This window comes from Herpailurus yagouaroundi, unplaced genomic scaffold (assembly GCF_014898765.1).
Source record: "Herpailurus yagouaroundi ecotype Mexico unplaced genomic scaffold, PumYag 140, whole genome shotgun sequence".
In the NCBI taxonomy this organism is placed as follows: domain Eukaryota; kingdom Metazoa; phylum Chordata; class Mammalia; order Carnivora; family Felidae; genus Herpailurus; species Herpailurus yagouaroundi.
The window spans coordinates 38,881,032-38,905,322 of record NW_024412395.1 but is presented as its reverse complement, the minus strand read 5'-3'; positions in this window follow the sequence as shown (position 1 = coordinate 38,905,322).

The following is a 24,291-nucleotide window of genomic DNA, read 5'->3' as shown; positions in this document are numbered from 1 at the left end:
TATATATATATATATATATATATATATATTACTTAGGAATACATTTAACCAAGGAGATGAAAGATATATACACTAAAAACTATAAGACACTGATGAAAGACTTTGAAGAAGACACATATAAATGGAAAGATATTCTGCATTCTTGAACCGGAAGAGTTAATTGTGAAATGCCCCTACTAGACAAAGCAATATAGAGATTCAGGGCAATCTATCGAAATTCCAATGGTTTCTTTTTCATTGAAATAGAAGAAACTATCTTAAAATTTGTATGGAACCACCAAAGACTATGAATATCCAAAGCAATCCTAAGAAAGAACAGAGTTGCAGACATCACATTTTCTGCCCTCAAGCTATATTACAGAGCTTTAATTACAAAGCTAGAAACCAGTTGAAGCAGTATGGCCAGACATAAAAACAAGTGCACAGACCAGTGGAACAGAATATAAAGCCATGCATAAACTCACAGGTATACAGTGAACTAATTTTTGATAAGGGAGCCAAGAACACACAATAGAGAGAGAATAACCTCTTTATAAATGCTGCTGGGGAAACTGGATAGCAACATGCAAAAGAATGAAACAGGACCCCTACCTAATATCACTTACAAAAATTAGCTTGAGATGGATCAAAGACTCAAATATAATACCTGAATCCATTTATAACTCCTACAAGAAAACAGAAAAAAGTCTCCTTGGCATTGGTCTTGGCAATAATTTCTTGGGTTAGACAGCAAAAACACAAGCAAACAAACCTACAAGAAACAAGTGGGACTACAACAGACTAAAGAGCCTCAGCACAGCAAAGAAAACAATACATTGAAAAGGCAACCTTTGGAAAATATTTGCAAATTATATATCTGAGAAAGGGTTAATATCCAAAATATTTAAGTAACTAATACAACTCAATAACATAAAAAGAAATAATCCAATTAAAAACGGGCAAAGGACCGAAATAGACATTTTTCTGGAAAAGACATACAAATGGCAGATAGGTATATGAAAAGGTGCTCAACATCACTAATCACCAAGGAAATGTTAAAACCACAATGAGATATCACCTCATTGTGAGATAACACCCGTTAAAATGACCAGCATCTAGACAAAGAAATAGCAAGTGTTGGCAAGGATACGGAGAAAAAGGAATTTTTGTACACCATCGGTGAGCATGTAAATTGGTACAGCCATGATGGAAAATAGTTTATCAGTTTCTCAGAAAATTAAAAATTGAACTACAGTATGCAATCCCACTCCTGGGTATACATCCAGAGAAATTTAAATCAGTATCCCAAAGAGATCTCTACACACACATTCATTGTCGCACTATTCTACAATAATGAAAGTAGAAATAACCTAAACATCTTTTGACAGATGAATGGATAAAGAAAATATGATATATATCCATATATGTTATATGCAATATATATGTGTATAATTAAGTGTAATATACAATGATATATATGCATATAATATATGGATATGTATGTGTACACATAATATACATATATATGTGCACATAATAATATATATGTAGCTACAATGGAATGTTATTCAGCCGTGTAAAAGAAGGAAATCTTGCCATGTGCAATAACATGAATGAAACTGGAGCACATTATACTAAGTGAAATAAGTCAGAGAAAGAAGTATACTGTATGATATCACTTATATGGAATCTAAAAACAAAAAAGGTCAATTTAATAGAAACAAAATAGAATAGTGGAGGCCAAGGGCTAGGGGGAAGGGGAAATGGGGTGATGTAAATCAAAGGGTACAAAATTTTAGTTATAAGAAGTTCTGGAGATGTAATGTATAGCATGGTGACTATAGTTAATAATATGATACTGTAGGGGCGCCTGGGTGGCACAGTCGGTTAAGCGTCGACTTCAGCCAGGTCACGATCTCGCGGTCCGTGAGTTCGAGCCCCGCGTCGGGCTCTGGGCTGATGGCTCAGAGCCTGGAGCCTGTTTCCGATTCTGTGTCTCCCTCTCTCTCTGCCCCTCCCCCATTCATGCTCTGTCTCTCTCTGTCCCAAAAATAAATAAACGTTGAAAAAAAATTAAAAAAAAATATGATACTGTATACTTGAAAGTTGCTGAGAGTAGATCTTAAGCCTTCTCACCACACACACACACACACACACACACACACAAACACACACATGTAAACTGTGTGAGGTAATGGACATGCTAATTATCTTAAATTTGGTAGTCATTCCACAATGTATATGCATATAAAATCATTCCATTGTACACTTTAAATATATACAACTATATTTATCAATTATTCCTTAACCAAGTTTAAAAAAGGATTACTTTCTCAACCAAAAAAAGAAAGCACCCAATTTTTCCTACTATTGTAATAGCAACTCAAAATACTGAATTATCTTGAAGACTCTATTTTTGAGCCTAATAATAGTGCTGAACCACAATTCATCTTTGGAACCTTCTATTCTTTCCCTTATCAACACACTTGTTGCCTATAACCTAATGTTCATTAGCCCCACCCATGGGCTGAACGATGAATTGTATAAATTAGCTTTTTAATTTTTTTTTGTAAATTAGCTTTTTTTTTCCTTCTCACTGACATCAGAGATTATAAAAAGACTTAAAATTTCCCAAGGCATTCTAAATGGAAAATATTGTTAATACTTAGATTGTAAAACTTTCAATCAAGAAGTCTTGCTTTCGGGGGGCGGGGGGTGGTATGGGTGGCTCAAGTCAGTTAGGCGTTGGACTCTTGAGTTCAGCTCAGGTCATGATCTCACAGTTGGTGAGATCAAGCCCCATGTTGGGGCTTGGGATTCTCTCTCTCTCCTTCTCTTTCTGCCCCTCCCCCACTCATGCTCCCTCTCTTTCTCTCTCTCTCTCTTTCTCTCAAAATAAGTAAATAAAATTGAAAAAAAAAAGAGAAGACATCTTGTTTTGAACTTGAAGTTGTTAAGAACAGGCATTCCCAATAAGAGAAACATGATTTATTATTTCAACAAGTACTTAGTGCATATGACATAGAACCCTTAACTGTGAACAAATCAGATAGTCATATACCTGTGCAGCTTGCATTCCTGTGGTTTTGGAATGGTAATAAATGATTCTGACTTTCTTCTCTCAAAGTTCCTTCTGATCTATCCTGTCAAGAATTGCAGGGGCACTTGGGTGGCTCCATCGGTTGAGCACGGACTTCAGCTCAGGTCATGATCTCGCAGTTTGTGAGTTTTGGGCTCTGTGCTGACAGCTCAGAGCCTGGAGCCTGCTTCAGATTCTATGTCTCCCCCCTCTCTGCCCCTCCCCCATGTCTTCCTCTCTCTCTCTTTCTCTGTGTGTGTGTGTCTGTCTCTGTCTCTCCCTCTCAAAAAAAAAGTTAAATAAACATTAAAAAAAATTTTTAAAGACTTGCAGACTAATTTTAATACTCTATTTTTGTCAATACATTCTCCTATTCAAAAAGCTTTGTTTCTCATTGTGCCCCAGGTCAATGTAAACTCCTTAGCATGGCATCTAGGGTTTTTTATGATCTAACTCAAGACTATCTTAAGTTTTCTCTTGTTACCGCATTTCCACACTTTCACTTTTCTACTCTCTGTTTCCAACTTACCTACTTAGCATCCTATGACTCTGCTTCTGCACTTATAAGTCATAAAAAAAAAAAGATTAAAAGGAAATGAAAACTGGCTAGTATCCATGGAAAACTCTTAAATTTCAACTCATTGAACAAAGCATAAATGGGGTTTTATTCTCTCTTTTTGATATATTTCATCTGCCCTACAGCATGACGCTTGACCCTTTAATGATGGTATTGTAAGACTTCACATGGACTCCCAAATCTGTTTCTGCTACACCTAACCTCTTATTTTGAGAATATTTTTTTCTTTCCTTGCTTCAACTTAATATTCAAAGTTGTGATGGGACATTGATCTTTACATTTCCAACTTTCATTGAATTACAGTGAGTAAAATGTAGTGAAAGCCTCCAACGTTCACATTCCATCAGACTAAAAGCTTCATGAGGACAAGGGCTATGACCATGTTACCATTCTCCAAGTGCTGTATCTTCAGTAGAAAGTAGTACACAAATAGTTTCATTAAATCAACAAATCCTACCTTCTTTTCTACAGCTTTTAACACACATCCCTCAACTTTTATTTAATCAAATATTATTTAATGCCTACTTTGTATCAGGTGGGTGCTATGCTAATTATAATAATACAAAGATAAGAGCAAACATTTAAAAAATAACACATGCTGGGGCGCCTGGGTGGCCCAGTTGGTTGAGCATCTTAGTTCGGCTCAGGTCATGATCTCACGGTCCGTGGGTTCGAGCCCTGCCTCGGGCTCTGTGCTGACAGTGGAGCCTGGTTCAGATCCTCCGTCTGTCACTATCTGCCCCTACACCGCTCACGTGTGCTCACACTCTGCTCTCTCTCTCTCAAAAATAAAAACACAGTAATTAATAAAAATAATAAAATAATACATTTTACTAACATTTGTTTATAAAGCTAGTGGGAGTATAAACATTTCCTCTCCCATGTTTCAATACAATTTTATTTGAACTTTTGTAATTCTGAACCACGGCTTCTGGCTCTGCACGATTTCCAGAAACATTTCTGTTACTGCACCTGCACCCCTCTACGTTCTGTAGTTGAGCGTTCTGTAGTTGAATTCCCCTGTTCTAAGGCACCACTTTGCAAGTGGTGGCAGCTAAACAAAGGTTCCTTTAGTTGCACTGAATGACTAGTGATAAAAAATCAGTAACACATGCGCAGACCTGACATCTTCCGTGTATAAGGCCACGTAGCTAACTTCACATCGACAACTTCAGCTTTTGATCGTTATTTGTGTTCTCTGTTCTTGTTGTTCTTTTACGTAAAGAGTGAGGATTTTGCCTTCGAAACCCAAGATCCCATACCTAAGTTCATCTGGCCAGCACACAATATACCATTGCCTGTCGTACACAACATATCATTCTTCATTTCTGCAGCCCCACGCTGGACTTTATTGAAAGATAATTTCAGACAGGAGTGTTTCCATCTCGCTCTTCACCATTTTGGTTACAGCTTATCTTTTTCCTAATTCATTCACCAAGTAGTGATTTATAGAACAGACCTTAACTCAGTCATATTGATCTGCCTCTTGTGGTTATTATGATGGAGTCAAATTTTACAGCATTTTCAAGATTAAGATTCTATGTAGCCCTATCAAGTTTCCAACTAAGACTTTGGATGGCTTTTGATTCAGGTAATTTCCTTTTTTTACAGCAATGGTCTTACATGTTTAAAAGAGAACTAGAATACCTAGGGAGTGACATTTTAAGTAAATGAAGGCCCTTATTAGAAATAAAAACAATTGTGTCAGTCCAAGTTGATACATGGGTTGCACTTTTGGATGTGATCATAATTCATTTTTTAAAAAGAATGATTTTATATTAGCCTGTCCTGGCATTTACAAGGAGGTTAGGTGGTAGTTATGAATTTGCATATAAACAAAAAATTAACACAAAGCTAAGCTTGTTTCACTGTTCTTTTATCTTAATGAACTATATTAAACTTTTAATTTGGGGAAAATGCCTCTACAAATCATCAGTGTCTGAATCCTGTCCCCAGGCTGTGAGCCCGCTCAGACAACGACTCTCCTTGTGCTTCTCTAAGCAGCGGGGCTATTGGAGGGAATTCTTCTCATTTTCCAATGGTTTGAAAATATTTTCATCAGCCAGGGCACCTGGTTTGCTCAGTCGGCTTGAGAGTCTGACTCTTGATTTCTGCTCCGGTCATGATCTCACACTTTGTGAGTTCAAGCCTTGCATTGGGCTCTGTGCTGACAGTGCAGGGCCTGCCTGGGGTTCTCTCTCTCCCTCTCTCTCTCTGCCCCTCCCCTGCTCGTGTTCTGTCTCTTGCTCTCAAAATAAATAAACAGCCATGAAAAAAATTTTTAATAAAAAAATTTCTTCATAAGCCTCCTCTCTTTAGTCTCAACGCTTTTGCCTTCTCCTTTCAAGCTTACCCCCCCCACTGCACTCTGTGCTCTTGATCTCATTTCTTTTTGTTCCGCCTTTTTCCCTCAGTTTTCCCATCTGTGCCTTCATTGTCCTCAAGCTCGCCTTGTCCAGTACCTACTTTTGCTTGGAAATTTCTGCACGTATAGAGCTCATTATGCAACACATTTTCTCCTACACAGGTCCTGTTTCTTAACTTCTTTCCGTTGCTAGATTCTAAAACAAACTGACCGGACTGCCCTCATCCTTATTATTTTTTTTATATATATGTTTACTTATTTTGAGAGAAAGAGTGTCAAAGTACAAATGGGGGAGGGGTAGAGAGAGAGGGAGACACAGAATCCGAAGCAGGCTCCAGGCTCTGAGCTGTCAGCACAGAGCCCGATGCGGGGCTCAGACTCACAAACTGTGAGATCATGACCTGAGCCCAAGTTGGATGCTTAACCAACTGAGCCACCCAGGTGTCCCCGGACTGCCCTCATCTTTATACACTTTAACCCTTTTTCCTCTGTACACTCACCTAGCTTTGGTGATGTTCCTGAAATTGCACTGTTCGAGATTTCATGGTTTTGATGATCTCACTGTGATCAAATTTTGTAACACTATCTTTCTCAAATTTCTGGGAGATTTGATTACAACCAATATCCCCTGCTTCCTGGAAAATTATCTCATCTCTCTGATTATAATGTTTTTATCTTTTCATTGGCTTCTCTTTCGTTAACATTCATTAGAAGCAAGGTATCTTCAACTTCTTGTGTGCTCTCTTGGTTTTCTTGCTTATGGTTTCTAACTATTCCTTCATATCTTTTACTGTTATGCTATATCATAACATAGTATATCATATATACCATAAATATAATATATATAATATATATGCTATAAATAATAAATAGTATAAAATAATATAATATATGTAATATAAAGATCAAGTTATTAAGGAAAAAAAACCTGATAGTTGTGTTGCTCTTTTTTTTTCCCTCCCAAATCCAGGTGCTTTACTATGCTTCTAAATACTGTCTTTGGCCTTGAGAGAAATGGGGAATAAAAAAGCTTTGGTGTTTGCAGCTCACAAAGAAGGGCTATTTGCAGAGAGAAAATCAGACGGGGCAGGGTCTGACCAGAAGGAAGCTAGCGTACCACAAAGCAGGTTGGGGTTTCTAGGTCATCTCTGATTCCAGGTGTCACCCCCTCCCAGGCCCACCAAGGGCAGAGAGAATGAAGGCTGAGAGGGCATCCTGGAGAGTTTCGTGTTGTGAGTACCAGGGCTCAAGAGCAGTATCCCATAATCGAAAAAGCAAAAGAAGGTACACTCTCTCAAATTAAGAACCCAGGTCCTCCCCAATTGTCCAGCCCCAAGGAAGCTCAGGCTTCTTTTACAACCACATTAAAGGCAGGGGCTGGGAACCCCCAATAATAACGGAGATTGAGTTTTCTGCCAACCAGACAAGTAAGAAGTTGGAGCAGATTAAATTTCACTTAGAGATATAGGTATGTTGAATCTTAGGGCAACATTAATACTCCGAATTTATATTACCTGCTTCGACCTCTCTCCTGAATTTCCGTTCTGATTGCAGAATCTACATTTTCTCTTGCATGCTACATTATGACCTTGGAATCAATTTATCTTACAGTAGGGTTAGATTTTAGGTTATAAATAATACCGCAAAGAACATGCCTATGACCATGTCTTTCTTTTAGATTATTTCCATAATATAAATTCCCATGAATGGGCTCACTGGGTCAGGATCAGAGTCAAGAATTCAGCAAGAGACTTGCTGGGGCAAGATGAATTGTTTATTGTCCATGAAAGAGTAATTGCATACAGAAGAAGCCTTTTGGATAGAAATCTGTGTTGCTCTCTTTTCTGTTTCTATACTTACATGCTCTGAAAAACACCAACCCATGTCTTAGTTCGTTCACTTTTATCCCTCTACCTCGTGGTTTCCTACTTACTGATATTCCTTGTTGTGGCAGTGGGTGGGGAGGGGTTTTCCTGTGCACGGAGGACTTTCATCAGCATCCCTGGTCTCTACCTACTGCCAAGAGCAAATAAAATGTCCCCAGACACTGCCAAATGTCCCAGCCGGGGGGGGGGGGGGTAGGGGATGGAGTGGGGGACAAGTCACCACACTACATCAGGTTACAAGTTTCTTTAAGTCGACCATTTTGACACAAAAGATATTTTGGCACAGCTATCTTATATAGTTTTTTTTTTTTTTTTGATGTATGGACTTGATGCATTGTGAAAAACTGTTATAAAACTTACACTTAATAAAAAAAAAACATGAAGTATTGTTGACATCATATCTCTTCATCATTACTTTGGATCTTTTCACAAACCTTATTCTATCTCTATAGACAGGTAAAAGTAACTTCCAGAACTTGATTGCTCACTACCTACACACACACACACACACACACACACACACACACATACACACAATTTTAAGATGCAACCTCATTGGGGCGCCTGGGTGGCGCAGTTGGTTAAGCGTCCGACTTCAGCCAGGTCACGATCTCGCGGTCCGTGAGTTCGAGCCCCGCGTCCGGCTCTGGGCTGATGGCTCAGAGCCTGGAGCCTGTTTCCGATTCTGTGTCTCCCTCTCTCTCTGCCCCTACCCCATTCATGCTCTGTCTCTCTCTGTCCCAAAAATAAATAAACGTTGACAAAAAAAAAAAAAAAAAAAAAGATGCAACCTCATGAAAATAGCAGTTTCAAAATACTCTTATCACACTGCCTCGGCAGTGTCTGGGTGTCTCCCACTTCTCTCTTTCTTTTGTTCTTGTGGCATAACCTTCCATCTCATGCTATCAGATTCTTTGGGATGCCCTTTCTTGTGAGGTATTGTGGGTAGCAAAGGTGAGCTGTATATTTTAACCATGGGTTAAAGGAACTTAAAATGAGCTGACTACCTCACCATGATGGTCACTTAGCACAAGTAATGCATGGAGCAGTGTGCAGAAAGGCAATGGTCAGGGATCTCGTTAGTAGAACAGGCAGATGGCTAGAAAATTTCTGAGGCGGTCTGGAAATTTGATATGTTAGGAAACCATATCTTCATTTTTAAAGGTTCAAAGCCCATGCAAACTTAAAGAATTCAGAGTAACAAGAATCTCGGGACCTGGAATAAAACTTAGAACAGGAGTTTCTTTTTGTTCCACCTTTTCCCCATTAACAGTAATTACCGTTAATGGTGTAAATTCTGAGTCCTTTTAAAGAAATTGTGGTTTATGTACACAATGGAGTACTACGTGGCAATGAGAAAGAATGAAATATGGCCCTTTGTAGCAATGTGGATGGAACTGGAGAGTGTGATGCTAAGTGAAATAAGCCATGCAGAGAAAGACAGATACCATATGGTTTCACTCTTATGTGGATCCTGAGAAACTTAACGGAAACCCATGGGGGGAGGGGAAGGAAAAAAAAAAAAAAAGGAGGTTAGAGTGGGAGAGAGCCAAAGCATAAGAGACTCTTAAAAACTGAGAACAAACTGAGGGTTGATGGGGGGTGGGAGGGAGGGGAGGGTAGGTGGTGCGTATTGAGGAAGGCATCTTTTGGGATGAGCACTGGGTGTTGTATGCAAACCAATTTGACAATAAATTTCATGTATTAAAAAAAGAATATATTGATTAGGAAAATAAATAAATAAATAAATAAATAAATAAATAAATAAATTCTGAGTCCTTTGTTGGCCAGTTTCTCTGCTTCATTTGCCCCAAAGATGGAACTCTAAGCTATTTGGGTAAAAGAGCAAAAAAAAAAAAAAAAAAAAAAAAAAAGTCCAAGTGGATCTGTTGTGAGGAATCCTGGACCCACTTCAGGTACCGTTACAGATTTTTCTCAACGCTCCAGTGCTAGAAACCTGGTGGGCAGCACCCCTTCTTCCTCCCACAAATGGGCAGCGTGAAAAGCACTGTCGTTAACATTAAAGGAAGGGAAGCACCTAGAAAGAAGTCAACGCGCAGGTATAACATCTTCAGCGCTAAGCAGCTTTGTGGGGTTTGTTTGCGACGCATGACTATTCCCAGACTGTATTTCAGCCCTTTATGTGAAAACGCTGCACCGATGCAAAATAACAGAGTTGCCGTAAGCTGCCAGCCAGCTGCTCATCTCCCTGTCAGAAGCTGTTTCTTTTCAGAATCAAGCCGGTAAGAGGCAACCTGCCACCTTAAAGAACGCTGGTAGAAGTAAAAAGGAAACGCAGTTCACACGCATGTATACACACACACACACACACACACACACACCCAAATGCATTAGGTAGGGCTGAAAAAAATAATACGAGTGGGTGTAAACTCCAGTGTAAAGATATTGGATCCAGCTGTATAGATTATTAATTTTTTTTAAGTTTTTTTTTTTTTTTTAATTTTTTTTTTCAACATTTATTTATTTTTTGGGACAGAGAGAGACAGAGCATGAACGGGGGAGGGGCAGAGAGAGAGGGAGACACAGAATCGGAAACAGGCTCCGAGCCATCAGCCCAGAGCCCGACGCGGGGCTCGAACTCACGGACCGCGAGATCGTGACCTGGCTGAAGTCGGACGCTCAACCGACTGCGCCACCCAGGCGCCCCAATTTTTTTTAAGTTTTAAAAATGATTTGAAAGTGTTACAAATGGATGTTGATGAATTTTTAGCCACAGTAGTGGTTCAATTCCAAGGAAATGTATTACTATCAACAAACTGTTGAATAAGAACTTCTCACGTAGGGGCGCCTGGGTGGTTCAGTCGGTTAAGCGTCTGACCCTTGGTTTGGGCTCAGGTGATGATCTCAAGGTTTGTGAGTTTGAGCCCCGCATCAGGCTTTGTGCTGATAGCTCAGAGCCTACTTGGGATTCTTTCTCCCTCTCCCTTGCCCCTCTCCTGCAAGCACATGCACTCTCTCTCTCTCTGAAAATAAATAAATAAACATTAAAAAAAAAAAAAAAAAAAGAACTTCTCACATAGAGGAACCTGATTTTACTTACCATTGGATGGAGTGGTCCATGGGAGGGCCATGAATAGGAGAGGTATTCAATATACAATTATTTTTTTTAATGTTTATTTATTTTTGAGAAAGAGAGAAAGAGAGCAGTCAGGGTCAGAGAGAGAGAGGGAGGCAGAAAATCCAAAGCAGGCTCTGCACTGACAGCAGAGAGCCCAGTGTGGGGCTTGAACCCACAAACCACAAGATCGTGACCTGAGCTGAAGTCCGACACTTAACCTACTGAACCACCCAGTCCCCCTTCAATAGACAATTACCATGTTGGAAGCCTTCTGGTCATTCCCGGGCAGATGACCTACAAGAGTTGCCATTTGAGTACTACATACTCTTGCAGCTCTCCCTGCCTGCTGGGCACTTTGCCTATCCCTCTACTCTCTTAACTTCAGTGTGAACTCCTAGATTTCTCTCAAGACAGTTCTTTCTTCAGATACCTGTGATTCTATGGCAAATCTGTTTACCCAATTAATTAGGAATAGAGCCTCAGTTGACTTTAATAGAGCACAGTTGCGTTACCTTGCCTATCTCTTCTCTAAAATCACTCTCAGATATTTTTCTACCATGGTGCCATCCTGACTGTAATATTCATGGAGGGCCTGGCTTCCAGTCACCGGCACTGAGGCCCTGAGCAAGACTCTTCGTTTCTTTGTATCTTAGTTTCTCTTCCAAAAAGTAAAAGGGCTGCACCTGAGCCATATTTGACAAACAGAGAGTCACAACCTGTTCGAAGATCTTAAAATAAATATAATGTGTTTCCATCAGCATTTTCTAAAATTTAAAAAAGAATGGAGCAAAAAAATGTCAAATGTCATCATAAATATTAAGGATAAATGTCCTGTTAAACTTTTTTTTGTTTTCTATGTATGGGCGTGTAAGGAAAACACATTTCCTAACTATGGCTCATGGTTAAAAAAAGCTTGAAAGCCATTGCACTTCAGATGATCTGAAGGTCCCTCCATTTATAAATTATATGATTTTATTCTGGGCCTTTACCATTTCATGCATAGATTATTTCAATAGCCTTCGAACTATTCTGCCTGTCTAGAGTCTCTTCCCCTTCCAATCCATCATGCACACTACCGCGAGGCTGCTCTTAAGTAGCTCTTTCCACGTGTAATTCCCTGGCTCAAAACTCTTAAATTATTTCCCTTTGCAAAGCAAGTCCCTGTACTTAGTTTAGAATCAAAAGTTCTCTCCCATCTGGGTCCCTTCTATCTTTATAATCTAATCTTCTTCTTTCCTATATGAATTCTGGGACCCACCAAATGTGCCTATCATCTCCTGAACATCCTTTCCAAATTGCTGCCCATAAAACTTAGCCCATCCATTTTCCCAGACTGGAATATTACCCCCCTTGTCCATAAACTCCAAGTTTATTTTTTCAGATAAGCTTATTTTTGCAAGTTAAAAAAAAAATACTTGGTAATATTTTATCAGGATTGTCTTGATGAAGATTGAATTAATTTAAATAGAATAACAAGCCCTAACATATTGAATCTCCTTAGCAACAAACAATATGTGTCTTTCTAGTTTTTGAAGACTTCTTTTACAGGTATTGTCTTAAAATTTTCCTCATATATGTTCTAGGAATTATCTTGTGTTTGGTAAGTATTTAATAAATGTTGTTAATGACAACTTTATTACTTTGGGGGATGAATTTGTACCTAGTTTGGTTGGGAAGTAGTAGCCAAGTGTTCAGTGTAATTCATTCAATCTCATAGTAATATTACAAGCTTAAAAAAACCTTTAAGGGGCCTGGGTGGCTCAGTCCCATTAAGCGTCTGACTTCAACTCAGGTCTTGATCGCGCTGTTCCTTAGTTTGAGCCCCGTGTCAGGCTCTGTGCTGACAGCTCAGAGCCTGGAGCCCACTTCAGATTCTGTGTCTCCCTGTCTCTCTGCTCCTCTCTCTCTCTCTCTCTCTCTCTCTCTCTCTCTCTCTCTCAAAAATAAACATTAAAAAAATTAAATAAATAAATAAACCTTTAAAATAAAAATGATTGGTTGAAACAACTTATAAATACATTTTAAAATAGGAAAGAAACTTGAGGTAGAAACCTGAGATTTACAGTTCATTTTTGCTACTCATTTTTGCTGCTTAAAAAAATGGCAGTCAGAAGAGGTTGGTAAGAGAAGCAGAAACCCAAAAACCTTGACTTTCCTCAGAATGCCAGTGGCTTGCTCTTCACCAGAAGGTTTATTATTTGTTATTCTGATTTCCTTTTCTTTCTATACATTTAAGGTATTTAGCAGACCTATTTGTTGCCTCTTGTATGCTCCTTAATACTCACTGCTAAAGTGAAGGTGGATTTCTCTGACATGGTAGGGGTATGTTTATAGTCTTAAAAATAGATGAGATGCCCATGGGAAGACAACCATAATGATGATGGGGGCAGGTCTGGGAGCCATCTCTCCACAAGTAGTATAACTTTCACACACCTGGGTCAGGAGAAGTTGAGAAGTGAAATATAAAGTAAAGATGAAAGCCAAAATATTACCCTTGTTAAGGATAGAGGCTAGTTGAATGACTCTTTGGGAGCCTTGTTCAATTTGGAGTAGGACTAAGACCCCTTTTCTTGTTCCGGCTTTCCCTGGGACTGTGATCCCCCTCCCTCTATTATAAAAAAGAGAAAAAAGGCCATGGCCTTATCACAGGAGTCCACACACAGGAAGATCATCTTGGAGGACTTTTCGACTTTTGAGTCTTGTGGCTGTAAAATCCATTATCATCTGATTGCATAAAAATAACATATAAATGTTATAGACCATAAAGCTTAGAAGTGTGGTTGTAAATTATATAAGCCTATCTGTACATATACATATTCATGTTGTGATGCATTCAAATGATGAAAAATATTCTTTGCTCCATTGCTGCAGTGAGTCTCTATTCTTTTCTAAAATATGTTCTGGAGACATTGGCAGTGTCCTCTCTCTTTGCAAATGACTAATGCGAGAAGGTAACTTTGGAAATTACATTGCGATGTAATCATCCATATTGTGTATTGTGGATAAAATTGATTAGAATAATATTGAAATTCCCCCAAGGGACTCTACAATTATAAGTCAAGTCCCAAATGGAAAAGGTTTTTTGAAAAGTTGGCAGATGTCTTAATGAAAATGAAGCATTACAGTAATATATTAGGGCAATTTGTTCCTTATTGACAAGCAAATCACTAAACTATATAAATTACTAGATTAGACAGGCAGAATTACTTTTCTTTCAGCGAATGGTTAATCAAATATTACTTTTAAATGCTCATTTGTTTAAGTTTTTGATATGCATATTAGTAGACAAATGATTGCCCTTTACTTAGAGCTCCAAGTTGGCTTTAGACGCTGAAAATCCAAATATTTGAATTAACATCTATTAGGAACGAAATTCGACTACAAGATTGAAATCTACTGTTCATAGTTTACAGTAGAATATAGAAAAGCACCCAGATTTTGCATTTCCTCTTAATAAATCCATGTACTTGGCATTTCTGTTTCCTTTTTATCCCTGTTTTTGTTTTTAAACAGCCTTTCTTGGAAAAACAACACCGAAATAAATCCTTGAGGAAGGATTATTTAGGAACAGATAGAGTTATTTAGGAAGTGAGGTTATAACATGTCACCATTCCACATGCTGGCGAGGTTGCAAATGATTTGAAAGTTTGTTTCTGCATTTGTTTCCAAGGACTTGACCAAGCACAGAAGCTCCACATATATTAGTAACTAGGGCAAATTTATTCTAATAGATATTTATTCCAAGAACAGGAATCTTTCTGTTTCATATTGCACATGAATATTAAATAAACTACCTGCTGGCAACTACACAATATTTTAGTCTCTAATTTTAAAAGTACACTGTATTTTAATACCTATTTTTAAACAGATATCAATTTTTATGGAGCAGTACATGAGTTGTTGATGGATAAATCACCCAAGCATGGTTAAAGAGAACCTAATCTCCAGCTGGTACCAGATCCATTTAATTGTATCTTCTGACCTCACCTCACCTGAGCCTGCATTAAAATCATAATACAGTTCAAGTGTAAAAATGATATACTGTTTGTTCGCCCTGTTTATAGAGGGGCAAACATACAGTTAAATTCACATGTTTAAAATTAGTGTAGTCATTTGAAAAGGTTGAGTTAGATCAAACTGCCTCTCAGCATTTTCTCTGCCCTTTTTTTATTTAAATGATTAGGCCTCCATCACCAGATGAGAGAGGCTGTTAAGAAAGTTGTAGCCGCTTTTCCTGGACACCCAGCAGATTGCTCCCCTCCATCAAACACAGAGAGCTTTCAAGCATCATGTAATATGGGAACAGTTCATTTTTTAATGTGGTCAGCAGGCAATAGGACAGAAACTTTGGGGTGTTCTAAATCCTTTACAAACGGAGTATTTCAGAATGGCCTCAACACCAACCCCGGAGTGTGTCGCCATATTCTTTGGGGTGAAGTGTTGCCTTTAAATTAGTGGCAGTTCCATTTTCATAAGTTATAGTCTGTAAGTTTTTTTCTGTTTTAAGAGCTGGAGCATTGTTTTGTGTTGTTGTTGTTGTTTTGTTTTTTTTTTTTTTTTTTTTTTGGTTTTTAACAGCCACACCTCTATTGATCTTAACAACGTTTCCAAAAGCAATGAATAGAGAACATTGAAAATGGTATAGCTTTTGAATTCAGATTCAAAGACACAATTAGCTAATACTCATCACGAATAATGTTTGTCGAAAGCTTTCTGTGAGCCAGACAGGCTGGGTGATGAGTCTGCGCAACATGAAAGGCACTGGAATGCGTATCTCTTCCTCTCCCAAGTAAAGACCTATCTTTTTTATTCACCATTGAAACTCCAGTGCCTAAAAGAGTGCCTGCGAGGAAGCCCAATGAGTCAGAATGAATGAATGAATGAATGAGTGATCTCACTGAATGTCTATAACCACCCGATGCCGTAGGAAATATGTTTATCCCCATGTTACAAATGAGGAGACTAAAGTTCAGAAAAGGTAAGTAAATTTCCCAAGATCACATCTACTTAGTAGAAGAGCCAGAAGTTGAAGGTATTTCTGTCTGATTCCGGAGGCCAAGCTCTCAACCAGTAGGATAACAGCTCTGTCACGGTGCTTCTCGAACTTTGATGTGCAACAGAACCTCCCTGCAGGCTTGTTACACCTCAGATTACTACCTCCTCTGCCCTGTAGAGTTTCTGTTTCAGTACGTCTGAAGTGGGTTTGCTGAATTTCCTTTTCTAAGAGGTTCCCGGGTGAGGCCGATGTTGCTGATCTTGGCACCACAATTTGAGAGACACTGGCTGTGATACAAGCTGAGTATTCCCAGCGAAATAAATAAAAGCATGTTCAGATATCCTTTTCTCTATGAGCATTATAACCCCTGGTTTTAACAAAATAAAATTTTGTTAAAATTTACAGTACAAGTCCTTTTCCTCCTCCGTACCCATTTCCCTATAGTTCGTAGCATATACGGCTAGTTCTAATTTTTTTAACATTTTATTTTATTTTTGAGAAAGAGAGAGACAGAGCGTGAGCAGTGGAGGTCTGGAGAGAGAGGGAGACACAGCGTCTGAAGCAGGTTGCTGGCTCTGAGCTGTCTGTCCAGAGCCCGACACAAGGGCTTGAACCCGTGAACCATGAGCTCATGGCCCGAGCTGAAGTGGGACGCTTAACTGACTAAGCCACCCAGGTGCCCCACTAGTTCTAAACAACAAATACGTTGACTATTTTGATTAATCTGATGGATGTGAATCTCTTTCCTGAACTAATACTAATTTCTATCTTAGCTTAGTATATCTCTTTAAACTTATAGAGTATCCGATGGACTCCAAAATGGCAAAAACATACCCAACATCTGGAGACAGGAAACTCAAGGTCAGAGCATGACAATCTGTTACTCTGTAAAAAGAAAACAAAAATATTGTATTTAACTCTCCTGGAAACATTTTCTGCATTTAATGCCATGGAAATATCTGTGGGAGTATTTGTTAAGTGTGGAATTGCAGATTTAGCATTTCGATCTTTATCTTCAAGAGTACCCGAGTCCCTGGGAGGACCAAAATAATCTGTCTCTTACCACGTATTTTTCTTAAACCCCTGTAAGCAGAGACAGGGTTAATGGTTAATTAATTTTTCAAAAAGATTTATCCCCTGATGTCAGTTCTCTCTAGCACACACTATAACCCTCATCCCTTTCTTCTAGATTACTAGAAGCACATCCTTATGGTTCTGCCATCTTGGGACTGGCTTCTGCCAGTCTCTCCACCCAGTCCAGCCGGTTATTTTCTATGATACAGACCTGATGATGGCATCCCCATGATCAGTTGCTTTGTGTTGCATCATAACATTTTTAGGGTAAAATTCATGCTTGTGAACTCTGTCTTTACGAGACCCTCTATGATGTTTTTGCTCCCTATAGCTCTCATCTCCCAACACCCTTTCCTGAAATGCACCCTTCTATAGAGATGTACTAAGATACTTGCAGATCCTCCAATGCAGCACCTGTTGGAGGCATCTGTGTCTTTTTTCTTCTATCTTGAATATTCCCTCCATGGCCTGCCTAGCCACATATTTACAAGCCCATAGACACTTTGGTCTACCCAAATTCTATTCATTCTTCAAAATGTAAAACTCCAAGTGCCACTTTCTCCCTGACCATTCCCAATTGCTTCTCTGATTTAAAAATCTCGCTTGAATATTTCTCCCATAGGACCTAGCACTCTATACTCATATAAGTGGTTTACTTGTCTGTCTCCTCTTCCAGACTATTTCATAAGATATGTACCAGGGCTTATATAACTGCAAATTTCCAGTACTAGTAGAGTGCTGGGCTTTTTGTGGAAATTCAAAAATTGTTTAGTAAATGAAAGAAAGAAGAAAGAAAGAAAAGAAAGAGAAAGAAAGAAAAAAGAAAGAAAGGAGAAAGAGAAAGAAAGGAAAGAGAAAGAAAGAAAGAAAGAAAGAAAGAGAAAGAAAGAAAGAAAATAAAGGAAGAAAGAAGAAAAAGGAAAGCAAAGAAGGAGAGAGGGAGAGAGAGACAGAGAAAGGTCAGGGGAATGTGGTTAAGAATCGCCATATGGTTGCTTCAGGTGGATTATATATTTATTCTTTGGCCAAAGTTATGATGGAAAGAGCCTGGAGATGGAATAGCTCCTCGAGCAACTTCGAATAACCCTAGGCACTCCTCTGTAAAATGATAGGTTCCTTACAGTACTTTCCAGTATTGAATTCTGAGATAAACCACATCAGATGGAAAAGGGGAATGAAATGACAGATGCCTTAAAATTAATAGAAGATAATATTTTTCTTTTGTAAACTTGTAGCATTTAAAGTATTGAAAAGATCTAGGGGCGCCTGGGTGGCTGTTGGTCAGGCGACTGACTTCAGCTCAGGTCACGATCTCACAGAGCATGAGTTCGAGCCCCGCTTCGGGCTCTGGGCTGACCGCTCAGAGCCTGAAGCCTACTTTGGATTCTGTGTCTCCTCCTCTCTCTACCCCTCCCCTGCTCACGCTCTGTGTCTTTCTGTCTCTCAATAATAAATAAACGTTAAAAAAAAATTAAAGTATTGAAAAGATCTCAACCCTACTGAATGTTCACCCCCTGTTTTTTTCATTTCATCGGAGTTCTATATAGTCATCTAGGTACTAAATAATTATAAGTCTAGGTAATCTAAGTAGTATGAGCTAATTTTAGTATTACACGAAGTATCACCTCCTAAACTAGTGATAGGAAACTGTAAAGAAGAGTCTCGAACCTTTAAAACTGAACCAGTTCAATGGTTTTCAACTTTTAACCAATGATATATTTTTTTAATTTTTTTAACATTTATTTACTATGTGAGATCTGTGAGATCATGACCTGAGCCGAAGTCAATCACCTAACCAACTGAGCCACCCAGGCGCCCCACCAGTGATATATATTATTTTAATTATGCACAGCAAGTATTTAAAAAACTTGTAAATATTAATTTTTTTTAATTTTTTTTAACGTTTATTTATTTTTGAGACAGAGAGAGACAGAGCATGAATGGGGGAGGGTCAGAGAGAGAGGGAGACACAAAATCCGAAACAGGCTCTAGGCTCTGCACGGTCAGCACAGAGCCCAACGCGGGGCTCGAACTCACAGACAGAGAGATCATGACCTGAGCCGAAGTCGGCCGCCCAACCGACTGAGCCACCCAGGCGCCCCAAAAACTTGTAAATATTTAATCTGTAAAATTGATGGAAATGGTGGTCAGGGAGAGGTAGCCTGGACTCCTGAGTGCTGATATTGCCGCCCTCTGAATGCCATCCCCAAGATCCCTCTGTTGGGGGTACCAAGGGCTTCTCAGAACAGTTTTAAAACCATGTGTCTAAGCCAATACCTTAAAAAAAGGAAACCTAAATCCAGTGATTTGCGCAACACCTTAGCAAATCAGTGGTAGCGCTGGGATCAAAACATAGGTCCTGATTGTTATGCCAGTATCTATACCGTGGCATCTAAGTATATCCTTGAGGGTTTGAACAATAATCCACGATTTTGTTAACTGCATACAAGAACCCTGGTCGCTTTCTGTTCTTCCCATGCTCTACCCAACCTTCACTCCACAAATGTATGTATAATATGTATGTGGAGTATGTATAGGCTCTTTATAGAGGTGATTTATGGTTCTTGGGTCTTATGGATTTAGGCCCTATGGAGCAGGTTTTCACTTTCAAGGAATTTTATAAATGATTCACTAATCACCACGAATGCCTACATTATGTCTCAGCAATGACTCCAGCTCCGGCCACATCTATATCTGTGAGCAGGCCTCACAGTGGGATTCCCAGAATACAAGAAGCAGATCTGGAAATGAAGTAAACATTCTGTGTTGAAGGGTCACTTTTTCTCTCTTGTTTTTCAACAAAGACTTCATAGGAACTGGCAGGTGGTGAATAACTCCATGACCAGTGAGGTAAAGGACAAGTTCTAGGTCTTTTTTTAAGTTCTTATGTCTTTCCAAAAATATGTCAACCTTATCTTTATATCATGTTATGAGGTCAGCTTCATTGTATTTCCAGATCTGTGACTTTCCCCTCTCATTGAATAGGTAAATGTAACAATACAAGTGAATTCATATCTACTGAATTTGTTCATAATGCTAGAAAAAGGTGAAGATAATGTCACAGATATTCAGGGATAATTGCAGAGAAATTGGGCAAATACCCAATATGCTATGGCTAATCTTCGTATTTGTCAAGCTCAAGGATTAGCAATGACTTCTGGAAGTTCTGAAAGTATTCATAATGATAGGATCTGATCATGCCTAATCCACTTTGTGGAAGCTACTGTCCTTGTGAATATGTGTTGATAAAGACAATGGACAACATTTGAGTATACAGGATATGCCAGGCAGGTCCTGAGTGCTTTCACATTTTTAATTCATCTTCAAAAAATTATATGATTTGAGTATAAGTACTATTCTAACTTTAAGAAAGAGGAGTATGAAGCAGAGAAGTAATGTAACTTTCCCAGCATTGTGTAATAATGGAGTATTTGAACCAAGGCACTCGGAAGCCTATACCAACATTCTTAAACACTATGTTACACTATCTGTTTCTTTCTCTTTTTTTTTGTTTATTTATTTATTTTGAGAGTGGGGGGATGGGGCAGAGAGAGAGGAAGAGAGACAATCCCAAGCAGACCCTGCACTGTCAGTGTGGGGCTTGATCTCACAAATGATGAGATCATGACCTGAGCCAAAATCAAAAGTTGGGTGCTTAACCGACTGAGCCACCCAGCCGTCCCTACACTATCTGTTTCTATTGCTGGCATTGGATAGAATCTCCACAGATGGATGACAAGTTGATGAAAACTCTCTGAGAAACTTCATCCCCCAAGAAAACATTCTTGCCTGAATGACCCACAGACTTTACGTGACAGTAAGTATGGGATCTTAATGACCCAACAATCCATAGACCAATCACAGCAACTGAAATGTATTTTTGGAGCAGTCTTTCTAGCCTTCCTCTCTTAAACTTTTTAAACTGATTTGGTCTTGAGATAGATTGATGACTTATCTTATTCCCCTTATTGTGATTTCTAAGAAAGCAAGGATACGGTCTTATTTATAATTCTAACCTTTGCTTTATCATGGACCATACCTTACATATATCGGAAAAAGCGTCCTGTCTCATTATCCCCCACTCAGTTTTCCAGTAGATTCAAGGAATGCTACATTTCCTGGCCAGGTGGTGTGCTGGTAAATGTTTAACAACTTGCTCTTTGGAGGAATGTTTTTTTTTAAGGTCTGCTTAGTAGCATATGCCAATTCCCATGGTGTAAACACTGTTACCATCAACAATTTCAAGTGACGAATTAACATGATGTAACAAAATTCAGAGTTGGGAAGAGATGCTAAGAACGGGCTCTCCCCAGCTGCCAACCAGTATGAAGACTGCAGCACATCACTGATTTGATCATTAAAAAAAACAAAAAAACAAAAAAACAAAACAAAAAAAACAAAACAAAAAAAAAAAAAAAAAAAGTCCTACTGAAGAGAGTGGAGAAAAAATAAACAAGGGATGATATGATATGGGTAAATATATTAGGGTTTCTGCTTAACTTTCTCTGGTCCCATGACCACACAAAGGGTCAGTTAGCTGCTCCTCCTCTTATGGTTTCAAAACACCTGTGAAGAGACTTAAAGTGTTCATCTCTTTCCAGTGTCCCTAGTAAACTGTAAACAATTTGAGAGATTATTTTATCTTCTGAGTGTACGTGTGTGTGTGTGTGTGTGTGTGTGTATAGTGACTGAAAAACTAAATCTTTGAAAAAACACTGCTCTAGCGCAGAGATCGTACCTATTTTTTTATTTAGCGCCTAGAGGTCATGAGTACCCACCTAAATTTTGGCCTTAATGCAAAATTTGCCTGCTTTGTTGATTTATGGTTAATCCATAGCATTACCCTTTAACATAGTTATTTGTAGTTGGTGATTAAGTTCTGTGGACTTGTGATTAAGGAGTAATTAATTTTCCATACTTAACACTAATGAAATTTCATGTGAAATGAAAAGTAACTACAGAATTAGCATTTGCATCTACTTAACAGATTGTCTTCATTATGTAACAAACAGACACAAAGTACTTCAAGTCTACCCTGGCCAAAGGTTTGAGGAGGGTGTGTAAGAGCTAGATAAAGAGAGACAGGCAGGCAGGCAGACAATAAGCAGCGAAGACTAACTTAAATTATTATAAATGTATTTACCGAGATAGTTTATCAGTTTTATTGCAGATATACTGGATAATAGGAAAAAATTGAATAATTTACCCAGCAGTTTTCACATAAGCAATATTATTAAAATGAAGACACAAAGGAAGAGGTTATAGAGGAGAATATATAGAGGGCATGAATAAATGCATTAGGCAGCAGGCATGGTGAATGTTTTAGTAGGTTTGGACTAGGTTTCGAAAAAAAAAAAAAAAAGAAAAGGAAAAAGAGTACTCAATTTCTGTGAAGTCTTAAAATATCTGCCGGGTGGAAGAATTGCCCGGAATAGGAAAGGTTAGTCCCATCTTTTTGTTGCTAGTAGTGTTTCCTAAGACTAAAAGCAAGTCTTTGTCATGCTGCTGTTCTGGAAAACGTAAAACAGAGTGCAAACGAGGAGGTGGTAAACGGGAATGAGAAAAGAAGAGGAAGAAGCAGTCCTCGCAAGCTGAATCCACAGTGTGAGCATGAGCCCGCAGAGTCCCAAACTTCCCTGTGATATTTTGCACATTTAAGGAAAAAGCAACTCCTCGTGTTCATTTTTTTTAGCGACTACCCCGTTTCCTCCTGAACATCTATACTTTTCTAAGTGCCATTATTACTTTATATTCCTGTAAAATATTATTTTAAAAAACATACTGACCTTTCACTACAGAATGAAATTAAAAAAAAAAAAAAAAAGAGGGGCGCCTGGGTGGCTCAGTCGTTTAAGCGGCCGACTTCGGCTCAGGTCACGATCTCCCGGTCAGTGAGTTCAAGCCCCACGTCGGGCTCTGTGCTGACAGCTCAGAGCCCGGAGCCTGTTTCAGATTCTGTGTCTCCCTCTCTCTGACCCTCCCCCGTTCATGCTCTGTCTCTCTCTGTCTCAAAAATAAACGTTAAAAAAAAAATTTAAAAAAAGATAAAACCACAACATATGATGGCCGATTTTGAAGGGATAAACCTAGATGCTAGCGAAGCAGACTTGGTTTCTTCCAGAGAGTCACAGCATATTCAGGCAGAAAACCCTGGTCAATAAATGTTTGTTTTTTTTCCTTAAAAACTAAAATGGGGTGCACCTGGGTGGCTCAGTAGGTTAAGCGGCCAACTCTTGATTCGGCTCCGGGCATGATCTCACGGTTCAGGTCATGAGATCCAGCCCTGCGTCAGGCTTACACTCTCAGCACAGAGCCAGCTTGGGATTCTGTCTCTCCCTCTCCCTCTCCCTCTCCCTCTCCCTTTGCCCCTCCTCTTCTCATTCCCTCTCTCTCTCTCTCTAAATAAATAAATAAATAAATAAATAAACATTTTTTTTTTAAGTAAAATAGGATGGACTTAATCACACAGGTTTTAGAACTTTAGCAAAAGATGGCCTCTTCCACTTAATATTTTGGACAAGAAGGGATTTTTTTGAGTACGAAATCCTCAATTTCAGTGTAATACTCTAATAGTTGCTTTTTAGAGAGAACAGGTCATTGTCTCAAATGGCAAACATTGAGATGCAGTGAGCACTCCTAAAGCATATGTTTTCTTCTTGAGTCGATGCTATATTGCTGGGCTGTGTGTGCCTGCGTGCATGCGTGTATCTTGTTAATTATATTATCTGTGCTCCTGGATAGCTGCAGAGATATGGAAAGTGCATATGCCTTTGATTTTAGTATGTATTTCTGGACAATATTGCCTCTGCTATTTAGATTTCTTGGATAGCCTGTCTTTCTGCTTTGGTGAGTTTTCCAGATATTATTTGTGTTTTTAAACACCAAATGGCTTTTCTCTAAGAAGTTTGTTTAGAATTTTCTAAAATATCTTACAATTCCTGCTTTCTTGAACACAGTAGAAACAAAATAATTGAGTCTTTCTAACCACCAGTGTCATTAACGGTGCTTACTGTCCAATTCTGTCATACAAAGATGCCCTTAAGGCCACTAAATATATAGAGACCTTTGACGCTGCCTAAAATGCTATGTTTTGAATTATTCACTGATAGGTTTGTTGTTATAATTAAGTCTTCCAGTAGTAATACAACCTTCATCATTATTTGTTTGCTTTCCTTTGTTAAGACCTGGTACTGAATCATCATATTTATCAAACTGTTATATATATATATATATATATATATATATATATATATATA